The following is a 10,915-nucleotide window of genomic DNA, read 5'->3' on the forward strand; positions in this document are numbered from 1 at the left end:
ACAGCCTAAAAGTTGGAGGTGTGGTTCTCTCGATGCTACATATTATCATATATGGTGGACCTGCCAAAAGGTTAAGGCATTCTGGATAAAAATATGGTGGATTATGCAAAATATCTTTAAAAGAAGGATAAAGTTTACTCCTCAGTTATTCTTGCTAGGTATATGTACTGATTTTACAGTGGTAGAGAGTAACTTGATTCTGCACCTAATAACGGCAGCAAGACTGTTGGTGGCGCAATACTGGAAGAAGGAAGACTTGCCTACAACTCAAGAATGGACATTGAAAGTTACAAACTTAGCCGAGATGGCTAAAATATCGGCATATCTTAAAGATCACTCAAATGAGAGATATAAACGAGACTGGAAAAAATGGATTGACTATATACAAAATAAATACGGGACCAAGAAATTCCAGTTAGCTTATGCTTAAGATCAGAAATGATTTAAACTGTTTAAAGTTAGTTCAGCAAGAAGAAGCTAAGGTCAATGTAGAATGTCATTAATTTCTTTATTTCTTTTTTCTCAATAGATTTTAGACTGTGTTTGTTAGAAATCCATACCGTGTACGGGTTCTGGGAAGTCGGGGGGGGGGGGGGGGGGGAGGAGGAGGGGGGTTGGGTGGGGAGGGTGGAGGGAGGGAAGGGTATGCATTAGACTAGACAAGAATTTGGTGGTAAACTAGAATCATTTGGGCTAAAATTATTATTGTAGTACGTGGCACGAAGTCCAGAAGCAGAAATCTCTTGACAGTACTGGACATGATTTACCTGAACTTTGAATGATCTTAGTCTATTTTAAAAAACCTTACATAAAGTATACTTAAAAAAGACCTCTGGTGCATCTGGCTTATGTTTGTAGAAGAATATCTAAGGGTGTTATGGAGAAGGTACACTCTGTCTCCTTTGTGGATTCAGCTTTGAACTGGCCTAAGACTTCTTGATATACTTGATGAGGATTTTTGTTTACATTTCATTCATTTGTTTCATACATTTCTCAGCCACCTTCTGAGATTCCAGTCCTCCTAAGCGGGAAGGAGGGAGGGAGAAAACTACCATACAAAGGCACATATTACCAGTATGTCCTGAAAATGTAAAGTAGGGAAAGAATATAATTTATTTGGCATCTCATGTATTAGTTATTATTCATTTTGATTTTCATTGCACCTTTTTAATTTGTTTTTATTAAGAAATATCGAATACACAGAGGCAACTATTTATTAAATTTTTTATCCTACCTTATTGCTTTATAAGGAACTCTAGGTGGTGAGGATACCAAATTGCCCTTCTCCTCACTTCCCCAAAACAACAACTTTGTGCGGTAAACTGGGCTTACAGACACTGACTGGCCCAAGGTCACCCAGCCAAGTTTCATTCCTAAAGCAGACTAGAACTCACAGTCTCCTAGTGAATGGCCTAAATTCACCCAGCTGGCTTTCAGGGTTAAGGCAGGACTAAAACTCAAGTCTCCCGATTTCTAGGCCAGCACCTTTAACGACACCAAATGGGGGAATGGAGCAGTGCGTGGGATTCAGCCAGTTCGCACCTATTCGGGAGAACCGGTTGGTAACTTTCTAAGTCAGGGGTAGTCAACCTTTTTATACCTACCACCCACTTTTGTATCTCTGTTAGTAGTAAAATTTTCGAACCACCCACCGGTTCCACAGTAATGGTGATTTATAAAATAGGGAAGTCAATTAAATTAAAAAAAGGGAAGTGCTTCAGTATCGGACAAAACCCCTACCGCCCCCCATGAAAGCTGGAACGCCCACTAGTGGGTGGTAGGGACCAGGTTGACTACCACTGTTCTAAGTAGTTCAGAGAACCGTTTGTTGGAAGAAATCTCCGTTTATTTTTTTCCGCTTCATAGGGCTAATCCTGTAAGGAAGGCAGGAAGGAAACATTCTAGTGTTGTTTCTAGCCTCATTTTTATTGACCTGCTTACAGAAACTGCCTCTCCGGTTAACCCTTATTACATTGTAACAGCTAAGGCGAAGCGCCCATCGACCCGAGTGACCTTGAATTGGCCAAGCCCACCCAGTCACATGACCACTGAGCCCCACCTACCCAGATGGTCATTAGGGCAGAGAACCAGTTGTTAAATTATTTGAATCCCACCCCTGGAATGGAGGTAAGAAGACTGAAGTCCACAAGTCTTAAAGCTGTCAAGTTTGAACACCTCTGGGGAATTTTTTCTAAAGGGTTAGGGGTGCAAGGGTCTTGTAACTTGACAGCTTTAAGACTTGCACACTTCAATGCCAGAGTTCCTGAGCCAACATGACTGGAGAAGGAATTCTGGGAGTTGAAGTCCACAAGTCTTAAAGCTGTCAAGTTTCAACACTCCTGGGTTTTTTTTCTAAAGGGTTAGGGGTGCAAAGGCCTTGTAACTTGACAGCTTTAAGACTTGTACGCTTCAGTGCCAGAGTTTCTGAGCCAACATTTTGATTGCTAAGTAAGAGCGTTGTTAAGTGAGTTTCACCACATTTTAGGAGTTGGCCATGCCCACCCAGTCACATGGCTGGCAAGCCACTCCCCTCAGTCACATGGTTGGCAAGCCACTCCCACACAGTCACATGGCTGGCAAGCCACTCCCACCCAGTCACTTGGCTGGCAAGGTACTCCCACAAAGCAGGCTACACCTACAGAAGAGGTTCTAAAAAATTTTGAAACCCACCACTGATGCACACTGACCAGATGATCTTCATACATCCATGTGTGCCAGAAATGAGAAGACCAGGTGACTGGTGTGCATGCGCATGAGAATGCCAGAAACCAAAAGCACAGGTTCTTGGTGCGTCCATGCATGCTGGGAAACTGCTCTTCTGGTTTCCAATGTTCCCGCGCATGCACACCGGGGAGCTGCTCTTCTGGTTTCCAGCGCTCCCCCCTGCCCCCATGCTCTATTTTCAGTTCTGCAACACTGGCCTAGAGTATCATTGAGAGAGAGGAGGAAGGGCAGCAGCCTAGAGAAATGTCTGCTAAACGAAATCTGAGTCCAAACCAGAAATGTAATTTGAGAAAGCATCTCAGAATTGACTCTCTCTCGTTTCTGGATTGGAAAGGCAGGGGAGTGGGGGGGGGGGAAATGCTTTCAGACTTGTAAGTTTCTGTTACTTTAACCTTCCAATCAGAGTAGTATTCTTAAGAATTAGTATTCTTAATCTTGGTTTCCTGGGGTACCTTGAAAGGCTGATATGTGCAAAACCAAACTTGTCTCCTCTTTCTTTTCCTCCAGACCACAGAGTTTTCAAACCAATGGTGGACCACTATCAATGCACTGTATTCAGCTTACAGGGGTGTTAAATTGGAGGCCCTCGGGCTGGATGCAATCGCATGCAGGCCACGCCCACTCCAGCTCTGCAAAAGGAAAAAAAATCATCGCGATACGTCATGTGACGGCAACATGATGGCACAAGTTTGACACCTGTGGCTTAGCCGGTGTCAGTTGGTGTGTAAACTTTGTTCAGTGCCTTGTGCCTATGCTTTTAACTACCTAGCAAATGTTTAATATATATATGTGTGTGTGTGTGTGTGTGTGTGTGTCTGTGTGTATGTGTGTGTGTCTGTGTCTGTGTGTTTTATTTGTGCTGTTATTTGTGCTAACAAAGGCAACAGTAAAAATATTGGGTTTCTGTCGTGATGGACTCTTGTGACGAGCTGATTGACAAATGATGGAAGCAGTTAGCTTCGTCCCATAATTGGGGCTTACCAGGGGTTGTGACACTAAATATATATCTATATCTATATCTATCTATATCTATCTATATCTATCTATCTATCTATCTATCTATCTATCTATCTATCTATCTATCTATCTATCTATCTATCTATCTATCTATCTATCTATCTCAGAGGTGGGTTCATACCAGTTTGCACCTATTCGGTAGAACCGGTTTGTCAAATCTACCGAACCGGTTAGAAGAGGTTCCACCAGTGGACCCGGAAAGCAGGCCACACCTACAGAAGAGGTTCCAAAAATTTTTGAGACCCACCACTGGTCCTTGGATATGATTATTCTACACTATCATGCTCCTATTTATAAAACTCAGTGCCTCTGTGAAAGGTAAGGATGACTACTGCGTTTGTGGTGCAATCAGAACATTGTGTGTGTTGAAGTTGTTTTAACGCAAACCAAAGATGCCTTTCAAAAAACCAGTTTACATCCTATTCTTATGCATGCCAGTGCTGTGTGTGAGGTAATTTAAGGTGGTTCTGACAAGTGTCGTCGGCATCTTCATATCCGGTCACATGGGCGGCAAGCCACTCCCATCCGGTCACATGGGCGGCAAGCCACTCCCACAAAGGAGGCCACACCCACAGAGTAGGTTCGAACAATTTTTGAAACCCACCACTGTTTATATATATATACTTCTAATTTTACGCGGGACAAAACCCGAATAACCAAAGACCTACATACTAACACCCGCGAAAACCTCAGAAAACATGCATGCATGCATGCATGCATGCATGCATGCATGCATGCATACATACATACATACATACATACATACATACATACATACATTTAAAAACCCTTCACAATTGAAAACGACAGGCTCTTTTGGTCTTGCGGGCATTGGCTGGATGTGTGTTATACCTTGACTGTTAAAACAGCTCCGCAAGACCTATTTTTCTCAGGCAGAGAATAGCCAGCAGACTCCCAAGCGACATGCTGCTTAAGTGCGGAATGCCTCTCCTGTCTCTCCTTGCTTTCCCAGGGAGCACAACAGCTTGCAGAACAGTAAGTGGCAAGTGTTTATTATAACATTATGCCAGGCTAAGGACAAACTGTTCTTCTGAAGAATGTTTTACAGCCTTAAATAGAAAGAAAAGCCATTTGACAGCCCTTAATGCTTACTGAAGAAGAAGAAATTGCCACTGAGTGGCTAATTCTGAAACAGCTTTCAGGCCCCTATTGCTGCTTATTGTTAAAGTCATTGTGGTTATTATTTTGTTACCATCATCTAGTACTTTAAAGATAAGTGTATCATACAGTCCCAGCAAATGGGATTAATACACCAGTGTGGCTGAAGTAGCATAGTTTGCCACGTGGCATTTCCTACCTGTGAATGTGGATTTGCAAAGAGGTGAAACAAATGAACACATGAAAAACAACTCCAAACTAATTTATTAACACAACAGCAATTGTTCACATTGGCAGATGGAGATTGATTTTTTTCCGGGTCCTTTAGGACTTATCAAAGCAGCTAGTAGTTCTACTTTTTTTCATAATGTCCCAAAGGTCCTTGGCATTAAAGGGGGAAAAAAATATTATCAGCAGCTACTGTCATTGAAACATAGGCATCTGCTGCTAATTTAATCAGAGATATACTGAAAATCTCAGCAGCTGATCTCAACCCTATAGGGAGATTTCAGCTCCTGAGTTAGTTTTCTACAATCTGAAAATGGATTTTCCATTTGGAAGATTTCAACCTGTACAGCTATTAGGTAATGCTTTACAAGTTGGCTTAATTCTTTTATCAGATAAAGTACTCCTATGAGTTTTTTATTCATAAATATATGTATGTATATATACATATATGTGTATATATGTGTGTGTATATATATATATATATATATGTGTGTGTGTGTGTGTGTGTGTGTGTGTGTGTGTGTGTGTGTGTGTTGCATTTGTGCTGATAAATAAATAAAGGGAGACTAGTATAGATCTATTTCAAGCTATTTAGCTCTCATCAGCTAGCCATACCCTTACTGGGATTTGAACCTGTGGTGTATCGCATGTTAGGCAGTTGTGTTAGCCACTAAGCCACAAGTTCTCCTCCTTTATCAGGTGAGCCAGGGAAATATGCATTTTGGAGCTAAATAGCTTGAAATAGATCTATACTAGTCTCCCTTTATTTATTTATCAGCACAAAAGCAACACAAAGGCAACAGTAAAAATAATGGCTTTCTGTCTGGATGGTCTCTTGGGATGAGCCGATAGACAGAGAAAGGAAGCAGTAGGCTTCCTCCCATATTTGGGCATACCAGGGGTTGTGACACAAAATACATATACATACATATACATATACATATACATATACATATACATATACATATACATATACATATACATATACATATACATATACATATACATATACATATACATATACATATTCATATACATATACATACACATACACATACACATACACATACACATACACATACACATACGTACATACACATACACACACACACATATATTCAGGTTTTAATATACAGCCTTCTATGTTTTTCTTTATTTCTGTTTCTACTAGGCCACAGCCATTGTATTCCATCTTTAAGAGAAAACAGATTTTTCATTTAAAGAAATGGGAAGTCAGCTCCTATTTCTTAGTTGTAGATTACTGTATTAAGTTGTAATCTGCCTGTTATAATTATTAATGCATTCTGTCTGTGATCTATGTTCTGAGAATGAATCTAAACAGCAAATCTTCTGACTGCCTGCCCTCTCAATTATTGGGACACCTTCACTGCTTCCTGGTGTTTTTGCTGTTTTGTCTTTTCTCACCTGTGAAAAATTCTGGAGAACCTCAGAAGGCTGTGTCCACTTCTGAGCCATTTTAGTCGGAGCCTATAAAAAGTATCGAATCGATAAAAGGTTTTGTATTCTCTCTATTTTTTCCCCTCCTGGTCTGATTTTTCTGTGAGTCATTCCTGCCTGATGCCTCTGTATTGTCTGTAAAACATATGTCTTTTGGGAAAGAAATGAGGCATTAATCTGTGCTGCTGGTGCCACCTGCTGTAGGGAAATGTGCAAAACATATTTTGCATTTTATTTGGTTGCGCACAGCTTGAAGATGGTTGGAAGAATGTGCTTTGGATCTTGCGTGTGTTCAGAACCTCTTTCTCGGTGAGATGTGATGGTTTCAGCCTTTCCCCAGAGCCTGAAAAGAATTCTCTTCCCTAAGAAGGTCACTCATTAAAGTTAATGTAACCTTAATGCAGCAGGATCTTTAGCTGATTGATTGATTAAGTGCCATCAAGATATTTTCAACTCCTAGCAACCATACAGGATAGAATAGATCTTGTCCATAGATCCAGCTCCATTAAAGTTAATGCAACTCTTAAAGCAGCAGCATCTTTACCTGGGCTTCTGTTTAAGGGCTGACCTATCTTTTCTAAATCATTTTTGAAGCCTGAAAGGCTCGACTGTTTTGCATAGCAAAGTCCTTTTTGTTGTTCAACTGAACAAATTTGGTTAATAATGGCTATTTAATATTTAATATAACACTTGAGTATTTGATTTTTTTCCCCCCCTTTTGTAAACACATGCACGAAGTGCATTCACAACACATCTGGGTTTTTTCCTTTACACTGTGCTGTTTTCCGAACTCATTTAATGTTTTAATGTTTTCATAGAATACCATGGTTGTTACCTGTTAAACACTGAATCTCTTTTATCCAGAGATCCATATGCAATAAATACATGAAATATTGGGGGAAAAAAATCTCTGGTCCATTATTAAGAATAGGTGATCAAATGATGTACATGTGGGTTAACATCAATATTAACATGCAATTTCATAGAGTTGATTGAAGGTGATGGTCTAGAAAGCAGGAGAGTGTAAGTTCTACTCCAGGACTGTCAAACTTATGGGAAGGATGCGTCACCTGCTGACCCGTGGCACGACAAAACCGCGCTCGTCAAAATCGTGGTGATAAAATCGCGGCGCTAAAGCCGCGACGTCATCACCGCGCGTCATCACTGCCACGACAACAGAAGGGCGCTTTAAAACGGCACCGCGGCAGAAAGCCGACTACAATTAAGGTAAGCGTTAGGATTAGGTTTAGGGGTTTGTTTTAGGGTTAGGTTTAGGTTTAGGGTTAGGTTTAGGTTTAGGGTTAGGGTTAGGGTTAGGGTTAGGGTTAGGTTTAGGGTTAGGTTTAGGGTTAGGGTTAGGTTTAGGGTTAGGTTTAGGGTTAGGTTTAGGGTTAGGTTTAGGGTTAGGTTTAGGGTTAGGTTTAGGGTAGGTTTAGCGTTAGGTTTAGCGTTAAGTTTAGGGTTAGGTTTAGGTTTAGGTTTAGGTTTAGGGTTAGGGTTAGGGTTAGGTTTAGGGTTAGGTTTAGGGTTAGGTTTAGGGTTAGGTTTAGGGTTAGGTTTAGGGTTAGGTTTAGGGTTAGGTTTAGGGTTAGGTTTAGGGTTAGGTTTAGCGTTAGGTTTAGGGTTAGGTTTAGGTTTAGGGTTAGGTTTAGGGTTAGGTTTAGGGTTAGGTTTAGGGTACTGAGTGCTTGGGAATGCGCAAATTTGCCCTCCGCGATTATGTCATCGCGGTAGGGTCGCGTTTTTCCTTAGCGCTTAGAACGGCGCGAATTAGTCTTCGCGCTTATGTCTCCGCGGATAAGGGCTTCGCGGATTTGTGGTGGAACCCTGCTGACCACCCCCCATCCAGTTTAACCAAGGGGAAAAAAGTCCTGACACATCACATGATGCTGCCATGATGATGCGAGTTTGACACCCCTGTTCTATTCCGATCTTAGCCATGAAAGCCAGCTGGATGACTTTGGCCTATAGCTATTCCCTCTATCTCACAGGGCTGTAGTTTCAAGCATTTTTAAATGTAGAAACGTCCCTCAATCTTAGAGTTATGGACAAAGAAGTATTATTACTCTGCTAATTTAGTATTTCTTTACATCAAAATGGGAAGCAGTTCCTGGAAGAATCCCAACTCTCTACGTTTTGGAAAGACATTTTTTTCATGCTGTAGTTTACTACTCTTTTTCAAAACAAAAGATAGTCCCCCTCGTCTAACCATTTTGGAATAAAATTGAGACTCATCTGTTTAATTTAGCACTTATATTGTTAGTTGTGTTTAAGTGATATTTTTAAATGGTTTCACTCCATTTTATTGCTTTTCCTGAGCTGTTTTAATTTGTGGTAGGCGTCTTCATTGTAATATGGGAAAGGGTTACATATCACAATTAATTTGATGTTCCACCTCAAATCTTCTTTCCTGTCAGGAAACATACCTTCTCTTGAAAATATGAATAAAATCCACACCTTTGTGATACTGCTTTTTAATTCTAAACAACTAACAAAATCACTAAAGATTTTGAATCTTTGTTAATCCACATTAGGCATCTTTAATTCAGAGATTTATTCTTCTATGATCAGAGACAGGCCTTTTCTTAGCATTCTCAGCAAACTAAAATTGCTGAGGGGAAGCGGGGAAGGAAGGAGGAAAGGAAGGGGGAAAAGAAGGAGAGAAGGAGAGAAGAAAGGAGGGAAGGAAGGAAGGAAGGAGGGAAGGAGAGAAGGAGAGAAGAAAGGAGGGAGGGAAGGGGAAGGAGGGAGGGAAGGAAGGAGGGAAGGAAGTAGAGTAGGAGAGAAGAAACGAGGGAAGGAAAGAGGGAGGGAGGGAAGAAGAAGTAGGACCGTTGTAAGATAAGATGGATCTATGGGATGGTAAGAAAGCAATTCTCAAGTATATTGTCAACTGTAGGGAAAAATTGTTATAAATACATATTATTAATAACAGTTATGAGACCATATAATTGTGAATGTATATATGAAATTGATGAAATAAAAAATTGGAAAAAATAAAAAATATATTAAAAAATAAAATTGCATCATATTTGACATCATGACACAACATTCACTCTTAGATAGTTGCGTCACAGTGCCCGACACAAATATGTAAGCCTTCGCTTTTGTGAACTTTGTTGTGATGGGTGTTTTATTACTTGCTTCTCCATGCTCCCACTGTACATGCCAACGTTGGGATATTTGCAGCCAGACAAATCAAAATGATGGAAAGTGTATTGTGGCATCAGGGTGCCAGTAAATAATGTTGACCATATTTATGGTGTACAAGGCAGGCATTGGCAGGAATTAATGGATTCTCTTGGCTTTGTTTCCCTCTCTCTTATTGAATGTCACCACTTAGTTGGAAAACATCCATCCATTTTCTCAATGGAACTGGAGTTGGGGGGAAAAAAGGTGTATTGCAAGTTGACTTGACTGATTGATTTTGCACAAGTATTCTTCCTGAGTGAGTATGTTCAAAGGGATGGGTGGATTTCCCCCTGTGTGCAATGTGCACGTGTGCTGTTCAATGTAAATTGTTCTGCGCGCATGCACAGAACAATTTACAGTGAGTAAAATCCAGAATGGTGGCGGCCAAGCGGCAGCAAGGGAACCAGTTCGGGGGCGTGGCAGGCCCGGGTTGCTGTTGGTTCTGCGACCCAGGCCTGAATTCGACTACCGGTTCGGCCGAAACGGGCTGAACTGGTAGCAACCCACCTCTGTTGGCGAGGTATATCTGTGGCAAAACCTGTATTGGGTAAGAAAAAAAATGCCACTATTTTAACCTGGGTACAGTTATGGACAATTCAAAGGTGGGTTCCTACCAGTTCGCACCTATTCAGTAGAACCGGTTCGTCAAATCTACCGAACCGGTTAGAAGAGGTTCCACCAGTGGACCCGGAAAGCAGGCCACACCTACAGAAGAGGTTCCAAAATTTTTTTGAAACCCATCACTGGTCCTTGGATATGATTATTCTACACTATCATCCTCATATTTATAAAACTCAGTGCCTCTGTGAAAGGTAAGGATGACTACTGCGTTTGTGGTGCAATCAGAACATTTTGTGTGTTGAAGTTATTTTAACGCAAACCAAAGATGCCTTTTAAAAAACAACTTTACATCATATTCTTATGCATGCCAGTGCTGCGTGTGATGTAATTTAAGGTGGTTCTGACAAGTGTCGTCGGCATCTTCATATCCGGTCACATGGGCGGCAAGCCACTCCCATCTGGTCACATGGGCGGCAAGCCACTCCCACAAAGGAGGCCACACCCACAGAGTAGGTTCGAACAATTTTTGAAACCCACCACTGGGACAATTCCTTCCACAGGCATCAGTGTGGGGGAATCAAATGCATTGTCCTGAGGAAACAGAGAGAGAAAAAAA

This window comes from Thamnophis sirtalis, unplaced genomic scaffold (genome assembly GCF_051295495.1).
Source record: "Thamnophis sirtalis isolate CommonGarterSnake01/CBP01778 unplaced genomic scaffold, rThaSir2_p1.2 scaffold_6, whole genome shotgun sequence".
Taxonomy (NCBI): Eukaryota; Metazoa; Chordata; class Lepidosauria; order Squamata; family Natricidae; genus Thamnophis; species Thamnophis sirtalis.